Raw genomic sequence first — 10,890 nt, forward strand, 5'->3', positions numbered from 1 at the left:
GTTTTGAAAAAGAAACATAAACCTGAAGGCACCACAATTCCAGACTTCAAGTTATATTAAAGCTATAGTGATCAAAAAAGCATAGTACTGGCACAAAAACAGGAACAGAAATCAATGGAACAGAACAGTAAAGCCAGAAAGGAACCCAACTATTATGATCAATTAATCTTTGATAAAGCAGGAAAGAATATCCAAAGGGAAGAAGATAGTTTCTTCAACAAATGATGTTGGGAAAAATGGAAGCAAATGAAAAAAAAAGAAAAAGAAAAAGAAAGAAAGAAAGAAAGAAAGAAAGAAAGAAAGAAAGAGCAGAAAGAAAGAAAGAAAGAAAGAAAGAAAGAAAGAAAGAAAAGAAAGAAGAAAGAAAGAAAGAAAGAAAGAAAGAAAGAAGGAAGAAAGAAAGAAAGAAAGAAAGAAAGAAAGAAAGAAAGAAAGAAAGAAAAAGAAAAGAAACTGACTACACCATACACAAAAATAAACTCAAAATGAATTAAAGACCTAAATATGAGACATGAAACAAATCCTAGAGGAGAACAGACAGTAATCTCTTTGACATCAGCTGTAGCAACTTCTTTCTAGGCAATGGAAACAAAAGCAAACATAAACTATTGGGACTACATCAAAATAAAAAACTTCTTCACAACAACAACAAAGGAAACAATGACCAAAACTAAAAGGCAACTTACTGAGTGGGAGAACATAATCACAAATGATATCTCTGATAAAAAGTTAGTATCCAAAATATCTAAAGAACTTATAAAACTGAACATCCAAAAAACAAATAATCCAATTAAAATATGGGCAGGAACAATTAACAGACATTTCTTCAAAGAAGACATCCAGATGGCCAACAGACACAAGAAACGATGTTCAGCATCATTCATCATCAGGGAAATGTGAATCAAAAACACAATGAAATATCACCTCAAACCTGTCAGAATGGCTAAAATCAAAAACATAAGAAATAAGTATTGGTGAGGATATGGAGAAAAAGGAACCCTCTTGTATTGTTGGTAGGGATACACACTGGAAACTTATGCAGCCATTCTGGAAAAACATTATGGAATTTCCTCAAAAAGTTAAAAATAGAACTACTCTATAACTCTAAAATCACACTACTGGGAATTTATACCAAAACACAAAAACACTAATAAAGGGCTACATACACTCCTATGTTTAAAGCAGTATTATTTACAATAGCCCAAGTGTCTACAAAAGATGTGACACACACAGAGGAATATTATGCAGCCATAAAAGATGAAATCTTGCTATTTGTAACAATATCAATAGAGCTAGAGAGTATATTAAGTGAAATAAGTCAGAGAAAGACAAATACCAAATGATTTCACTCATATATGGAATTTAAGAAACAAAATTAAAGGAGCAAAGGGAAAAAACTATAGAAAAACCAAGGAACAGACTCCTAAAAAAACATATGTATGTATGTATGTATGTATGTATGTATGCATGTATGCATGTATTTATTTATTTATTTATTTATTTGAGAGAGAGAAAAAGAGAGCAGGGGGAGGGGGAGGGGTAGAGGGTTAGGGAAAAGCAGACTCCCTGCTGAGTAGGGAGCCTGACCTGGGGATCAATCCCAGGACCTGAGCCAAAGGCAGGCACATAACCTACTGAGATACTCAGGTGTGTCTCAGACTCTTAATCATAGGGAGCGCATACGGTTACTGGGGGGCGGGTTGGTTGGGGGGAATGGATGAAATATGTGATGTGGATGAAGGAGCGCACTTGTCCTGATGAGAACTGGGTGATGTATGGAATTTTGAATCATTATATTGTAACCTGAAACTAATGTAACACTGTATATGAACTATACTGGAATTAAAAAAAATTGGTATCATTTTAGGAAAAAACAATCATTATTAGCAAAACTAATAGTCATAAGGCTCGTGTTCCTTCCATTTGACAGAAAGGCATCAGGTGGTTAATTGTGTGGATTCTAAACCCTAAGTGGATGAGTTCAAATTTCATAGGTAGCATTTTGAAGTTGCCCAAACTTGAGCAAATTTCCTATAAAAATATCCTGTGTCTCAGTTTATCTTTCAAATTAGGATAATGATAGTATCTACTTGCAGGTTTGTGGGAATGATTAATAGTTTAATCCATATCAAGTGTTTACAGAAGTCTTGAATAGATGCCATCGTATGGTTGCATTGTCTCGTTTTCTCGACTCTTGAGTATGTTTGATACACTATGTAAAAGTGTTCAGCGTCAAGAACAAGGGCTGGTTAACATTCAAAATTAAGTGGTAGCTCAACTAAGAGTTAAAAGTCAAAGTTAGTTTTCCTTTTTTTTTTTTTTTTTAAAGTTAGTTTTTCAATGTACAAGGCGGCAATGAGTGAAATGACTGGTCCCGAATATCACTACCCTTTATACTTTTCTTGCTTCTGTAGCAGCGTCCTTTCCACTGCCAGAGGTGTGGCTTTGCCCTATTACTTTCCAAGATTCAGAAGCTATGATCTCTCCCTCTAACCCCTGCAATGTAAATTAAGTAGGCGGTTTTTAGTTTATGAAAGAGCTACTTTCTATGCCCATTCCTGTATCACTTTACGAATTTCCTAAGTATGCCTCCCCATAAGAAATCCAAGTAATTATTTTGGCCCTTGGTACTTTGTCTCTATGGCATCAGATCACTCTGAGCACTCAGTTAATATATATTTGTTGATTTAAGAAAAGTTCATTGAACAATCACAATGCATCTAGAGCTGAGGAACATGTTGATTATGGGGAGAAACTTTTGATGAAAGAAAAAGGAAAGGTGCATAACATATGGATTTTAACTTTGTTGAAGCAGTGGAGACTTTATTTTTTAAAAAGATTTTATTTCTTTATTTATTCATGAGAGACAGAGACAGAACCAGAGAAATAGGCAGAGAGAGAAGCAGGCTCCCTGTGGGGAGCCCAATGTGGGACTCGATCCCAGGACCCTGGGACCATGACCTGAGCTGAAGGCAGAGGCTCAACCACCGAGCCACCGAGGCTTCCCAACTTTATTTTATTTAAAAAAATAATACTTATTTATTTATTTTTAGAGAGAGAGAAAGAGAGCATGGTGGGGATATTCAGAGGGAGAGGGAAAGAATCTTGAGCAGACAGCCACTGTGCTTGAACCCCAATGGGGGCCCCAATCTCACTGCCCTGACATGACCTGAGCCATAAATCAGGAGTTGATGCTTAACCAACTGAGCTACCTAGGTGCCCTTCAGATTTTATTTTAAAATGGAGAAAAGTAAAAAAAAAAAAGTAAAAAAAAAATAGAGAAAAGTACAGAAAAACATACTAAACTCAAATACATGAATAAATGCTAATGGCAAATATTTAATCCTATTTTCTTCTTCTTCAGTATTTTTAAATATAACAACTCAATTACCAACACATTAGAACTTTCCTAGACCCAAGAAATAGCTATATATATTTCTATATTATTTTCAATGCTTACAATTTTATATGTAACTTAAATTATTTATCAACTAAAGCTTTTTTTACCTTTATGTTTTTGACACCTATCTTGGTTGATAGCCAGCCTTTGTTGATCTACGAGCTTTGATATCTGCACCAATTTCTAAAGCTTCTATCCTGACTCCTTGAGATCTTACACTCAGCATGCATTTCGCCCTTCTCCAACTTGAACCCAATCTCTGTGTTGTGGATTTTATTTGTTTGTCCATTAATTCTTCTCAGCTATGGCTTTTAAATTTAAAGACAGCATACTTATTAGTTCAATATACTTGGATTGATTTGCATGTGGACGAGGGATTCTTCTTACTGTAATTGTTTTATCTTACTGCTTAAAATTGGGCATCATTTGAAAATATTTATTGTGGCACTGTCAGGTATATTGAATACAAAATGCATGTTTTTTTAACATGAGAGGTGAAAATGGTATCTGTGATCATGTAAATTGTCTACATATATTACCTTCTGCAAAGAAATCAATTTCATGTGTCTGAAAAATAAATACTGTATTAGCAGGAAAATCTCAATAAGGGAAATCAGAGGTGTTCTTAGGAAAATGACCTAAATTCTGGAAATGAAATAAATAAGGTTTTCTTACATGTGTACATATCATACGTCAAAATGGAATGTTACCTTTCTTTGTAATTTACACATAGCAGAAAATGTTAGCCTCTCAAATGGAATACTCAGAGTTAAAAAGCACGAGGGCTTCAACTAATATGCTTAATGTTAGATTAAAAAAAATGTTAGATTCAATGATAAAAGTTTTAGCATTTTTATCAAAATACATTAAAAACAATTGTAAAGCATTGGCAACATGATACTCACATCTTTTAGAAATTTCCAACTATGTAAGATAAAACAAGGCTGATTTTGTAATTCCAGAAATGTCTGTTATATAATTGATTCATAACGTAGAATGGTGATGCAGCTTATATTTTGCATTTGAAATGAGGCAAGCTGATATCTGCCCTTCCATATTTTTAAGTTGGGCTGTATACAAGCATATTGAGTCATTATATTATACATGCATACTTTAATTATAAATTTTATGTATTCTCCATGAAATATCTATTAATAAGGACAAGAAAGGGAAACTGTAGTATCTATCAGCAACTTATAATTTTGCCAGCACTAAAAAGAGGACAACTTTTGTTGCAGCTCACCTAATTGTCATTTTATTTCACGTTTTTTATTAATATGAAGGTTAAATAATGTCTCTCCTTCCTTACCTTTTTTTTTTAGAAATCCAATGTACTTTCAATTTGATTCACGTGATTAGAGGGATGTTATTTTCTCTTTGACTATATTCTACAGATAGAAGCATTGCTTGCGAACTTAGTAATCTAGCTATAGAATAAATCGTATAGTTATAAAATTTAAATATCAGTCAGATGAACTAAGTAAATACCAAGTTGTTAAGTCTGTGTCTCGTTTTGAAACAGTTCTCAAATGTGTCAAACAGGAATTTATTTTAATAGATATTAACCACAAATTCTACACAATAGTATTGAGAATATACCAAAATATCATGCAATTTGTATAAATATAAGCAACCACACAACTGAAATAAGAGCTCATTTCACGGCTAGTTACCTTTTCTTTATTGTAGCTTTTAATATCTCTATATCATTATATCATTGTGTTCTTTTTATTTATATATTTGAAAATTAAGTGTGTATATGAGATGTACAAAATGATAATTTGATATACGTATAGCGAAATGACGATTACAGTCAAGCTGATTAACATATCTACTGAGGTCCCATTTTTTGTGTATGATGAATGCACCTGAAGTCTGTTTCTTAGAATATTTCTAGTGTTTATTAGAGTATTACTATCATTAGTTAATGATAATGTTAATGACTCATATTACCAATTATGCTTTAAAATAATAGCCAGACAACTGTAATTTTGATAAAGAAGAGAGAAAGGTAAAAATAAAACAAAAGCATGGGTCTGTATTTCAGAACAAATTGTGTTATTTCAACCACTCTGTAAACTCTATGGCAATATATTTTCTAAGAATTGCTACTAGATGTTTACTAATTATTAGCATAGAAAATGGCTATAATTTTTCAAGTTGTAATTAGTTATGGTGACTGATTCAGATCAAGCACTGGGCCGTCAGCTGTCTTAGATTATGAATGCAAGACATTACTTGCTCTCTTCCAGTCAAGGCAATTCATTAGTTATGCTGTTTGAGAGCAGCTGTACCCTTTGAGATGTGATTTATTCAGATTCCCTCACTATTACTGCAGAAGCATGGGGAGATAAGTGATTTGATGAGGCTACGTATTTACTGTCAAATGCCATTATGTTTTGAATGTGCAGCAGCAGTGATAGGAAGTTTGTGTTTTTAAAGCAAAGGATTAAGTCAAATGAAGAAAAGCACACAAAATCTAAACGTAAAAAAATGTATCTCCTATACTGAGGCGTGCAATTTTCAAAGGATGTTATAGAAAACACCACACTTTCACTTTGCCATTTCTGTTTGTATATTAATTGTGTAGAATAGATACATTATGTAAAACGTAAGGGTAGAAAACACAACTTGTTGAAAATATGAATTGTCAGCTCTCTATTCACTGAAAATAATTATAATTGCCCCATAGTCATTGCTCTAATCAATTTATGCACAGAGAGTGCTCAAAAATAACAAATAAAAGAGAATTTGCCTTGAACTCTGTATCTAGACAACTTGATTTTAAAATGCCTTCCTGCAGTTGTGTGGTGCAGGATAAATAAACAACCCAATGTTTCCTTACAGCATTTCTCCAACATCCATCTATAAGGTACAGAACAAAAATATCATCAGAAAGCTTGGATATATTCTAGCGGCTAGAAACCTTGAGAAAAGCATTTAAATGTCTCCTCATTGCAACCCTTTCTTATCATTCTGGATTTCTAAGAATGTGCATAAATATACAAACAAACACAAATAGAACTTTCTAGTTGAAAAGAGCTTCTGATGCCACGTTTTACTTTCCCTTGTTTCAGCCTCTGCCCCCTGAGGGCCTCCCAAGTCCATGGACTAAGTTTCTGTTCATCCTCGTGCTTGACAGCACTGACGTTACCCTGTGTACACAGAAAGCCACTTCCATGTGGCTTTTCACGAAGCCATGTAGTCCACGAAACAGCCAGGGCTTGAACACTGGTTCTCTGACTGTGTGCCCAGTGCTAACGGGATTCGATCAGGGCCCTTCATGGAGGAAATAAGAAAATGGTCCAAAGACTGAATTTCCCAAACCTCTTAATAAGGCGTGCAACCGGATGGTTGGGGCACGGCTGTCACTGTATGAAACAGCAGATCTATATGGAATATTTACAGTAGTGAGCTTGCCCCATAAGCACCACGTTTATGCACAAATGGGTTCCTTACCCCGGGTTAGACTTTTATTTTTTCTTTTCCTTTTTCCAATAAAATAGCCATCAGTCTCTTTCAAGTGATCTCAAGATTGACAAACAAATGAAGGTGACTGGAGGGTGAAAGAAACAGGAAGACACACACACACACACACACACTCACAGGCTTAGGTTGGGGTTTAGAGTTTGGTAAACCACAACTGCAATCATTGAAATATAAAAAATCTAAAGCAGACTTTAGAAACATTTATCACAGATTCTTCTAAGCTCAAAATGCTGAGCTAAGAGCTCTGAGTGCAGCATAGTCCTCAAGGTATAATTTCTGGAGGAGAAAACATACATAAATATTTACAATACAGTAAATTAGAAACATACAAGTTGATATGAGATACAAAAAAAAAAAAAAAGGAAATTAATTCAGCCTGAGGTTAGCCAGAGTATTTGAACTAGGCCTTGAAGGGGGAATAAACATTCAATAAAGAGAATCAGGGTGGGGAGACCACGAAATGGTCCCTGCAATAGGACACTTAAAAAATCTGTATTTTTAGAAGTAATAATCATGATAATAGCTGACATTTAACCCCTCGATCTGTGCCAGGCACATATATAACTTACATTTGTAGTTATTTTTGAAAGTCTGTTAACATGTTCTGTATTGATAACCCATAACAGTTTTCTTAACTCATTTAACATCTCAACAACCCAGGGTTTGGGGTGTTGCACCTTGTTATACGTGAGGAAACTGACCCAGAGGGGAATTAAGTGATTTTTTTTTCAGGATCCACACACCAAAGCAAATGGCAGAGCCTTTGTTCACATCTTGTTAATCTTAGTTCAAAGCTAAGTTTGTTTTATTTTTTTGAAAAAATATTTTATTTATTTATTCATGAGAGACACACAGAGAGAGGCAGAGACACAGACAGAGGGAGAAGCAGGCTCCCTGCAGGGAGCCCGACGCAGGACTTGATCCCAGGACTCCGGGGTCACGACCTGAGCTGAAGGCAGACGCTCAACCACTGAGCCACCCAGGGGTCCCCAAAAATAAGTTTTAAGAGCATATGACCCTGCTTCCTTTAGGGGAATACATAAAACCATGACTGTTACCGAACACATTCATCTATACTTCTCATCATTGAATAGAGTTAACATTAAAACCTGGAATGAGGATTCCTGAGCCATCATCAACATGCGTACCTATTTATAAATAGGAGTTCAAGTATTTAAAATAAACCTTATGAAAAGAATGGCGTAAAATATACACAGTTAAATTGCTTTTTCAGTTGTTATTAACTTAAAATAGATTTACAAATAGAAGGCATATTGTGAAAACTTCATGATAATCACAAAGTAAAATCCTACAATACACACACAAGTGTGAATGAGAAAAGAATCCAAGCACGCCCCTATAAAAATCAGCAATTCACCAAGTAACACACCCAGAAGGAAAAGACAGAAACAAGAGAACTATAATAGATAAAACACCCACAAGATTGTGGTACATGTTCTAGTGCCTATCAAAGAGTCAATGGTGGCTGCCAAGGGCAGGTGGGGAGGAAGGAATAGAGATGTAGGTCGAAGAGTACACGCTTTCACTTATAAGATGAATAAATCCCACAGATCTCGGGTACTGCATGATGAATATAGCTAATAACATGGGATCGTGTACTTGAAAGTTGCTGAGAGTAAATCCCAAAGGTTCTCACCACACACACAAAAATACATAAAGAGTTAACTATGTGACGTGAACGATGTTTTAATTATCTTGATCTTGGTAATCATTTCACAATGTATGTATATATTGACTCATCACATTATAGACTTTGAATTCATACAATTATATTTCTCAATAAAGTTGAGGGGGGGAGGAAAAAAACCCTAAACTGCTCTTATATTCAAATTGCAACATTTTGTAATTCTTCTCACATAAAATTAGAGAATCTTTAATCATCACTCAGATAAAATTAGTAAACTTACTTAAAGTTTTCAAGGAAACTGGTAGAAAATGAATTATCATTACAAAAAAAAAAACACACTTTTTTTGCAGCAGATAGCTTCAGGAAAAACTAACTTCCTCTCCATTGAACCATCTTACATATAAAGAAAGTAAACTTGAATATTAGCAGTAATAACTCATAGAAAGCAACTCAATGTCTTTAGTGACAGGCAATCAAATGTTCCCATCTGTAGACTAGATATTAACGCTACATAAGAATATTAATTATATGTTATTCAATTTAGGAATGCTGGTAAATGACAGCTTAAATTGGTGATTCTTTCATGATGGCTCTACATTCTAGAAGAGAAAAAGATGATATAATAAAATGAGAGAAATGTTTTTTTCTCACCATTTGTCCACTGAACTACAAACAGAGCATAGGAACAATTCTCAGGTCAACACAAAAGTCATCAAAGAGGGGCCCCAGGGTGGCTCAGTCGGTTAAGCATCAAATTTTTTATTTCAGCTCAGGTCATGATCTCGGGGTCCTGGGATGGAGCCTTCCCTGGGGCTGCAAACTCAGCTGCGGGTCTGCAGGAGGGTCTCTCCCTCTCCCTCTGCTCCTGCCCCTGCTCACACTCCCTCTACTTCAAATAAATAAATCTTTTAAAAATATTTATTATAAGAGAGCCTTTGTTGGATTATGTGTAGGAGGTATTTTCTTCTCATTGTACCTGGCATCCTTACCTCTCTTCTTGACATATTTGAACAAATGGAAGTTGTTAATCTCAGTTAAATTCAATTTTTTTTTTTTGTGTGTGTGTGTGTGTGTGGTTTTTGCGTCCTATGTAAAAAACCTTTGTCTATTAAGATGAAGGCATTTGCCTCGCCTGGATTCCAGGCACTATATGGTTTTGTATTCATATTTAGATGCATGACTTATTTGGAATAAATTTTCAGATAAAGAGTAAATTAAAGGGGAATACTTACACTTTTAAAAAAAAATGCATATTCAATCAATACAGCACATTTTTTTGGAAAAGAAATTCTTTTTCACACAGTACCAAAGTGGGATTTTGTGATAAATCAAGTGACTGAATACATGTGGTCTCTTATGGGCCATCTATTTTGTTCCTTAAATGTAGTTTTCTTAAAAAAAAAATAAATAAGAAAGAAAGAAAAAACCTATTTTTCTATTCTTATGATAATCTCATCTTTTAAAAAGAGCTGAACATACCATGTGATATTAGTTTTAAGTGTACAATGCAGTCACTCAACTTGTATACGTTACTCAGTGCTCGACGCACTAAACCCCTTCACCTATTTCACGCATCCTCCCTCCGGACTCCTCTCGGGCAACTACCAATTGATTCTTTATATTTAAGAGTCTGTTTTTTACTTGTCTCTTTTTATCCCCTTGTTTTGTTTCTTAAATTTCACATATAAATGAAAAAATATGGTATGTGTCTTTCTCTGACTTATTCCACCTAATATATCCTCTAGATCCATCTGTGCTGCTGCAGATGACAAGATTTCATCTTTTTATGGTAATATGCCGTTGTGTATACATACCACATCTTTATCCATTTGTCTATGGATGAAATTTAAAAAGTAAAGTAAATAAAAAATAAAAGGCTGAATATATCTTTAGAGGCATATTAAGTGACAGCAAACAATGCAGAAAATCACAGACACTACCTTATCTCTCTGTCTACTCTTAGTCTTATTTTATTTATTCTACTTATTCTAAAAGCCTTTTTATCTTTTATTTTAGCTCCTTTCCTTATAGCTCATCCAATAGAATCTGCCATTTAAAATGTTTATGCTGATATTTATTGAATACTCAATAAATGATGGAAATTATTCTAAGTGATTTAAATGTATTAAAGTCTCAGAAAATTTCCAATTGCTATTATTATCTTTTTTTACAAAGTGGGAAATTGAGCCATTAGAAAACTTACATAGTTTAGCCAAGGTTATGTATCTGGTAAGAAGTTGAGCTGGATTTGACTCCACGAGTCACAAATCATTAATTATACACACATTACACATTACATGTATGAATGCATAGATAGAGGGGGAGAGAGAGAGAGAGATTGAAGGAGAGCCAA

This window comes from Vulpes lagopus, chromosome 11, assembly GCF_018345385.1.
Source record: "Vulpes lagopus strain Blue_001 chromosome 11, ASM1834538v1, whole genome shotgun sequence".
Classification (NCBI taxonomy): Eukaryota; Metazoa; Chordata; class Mammalia; order Carnivora; family Canidae; genus Vulpes; species Vulpes lagopus.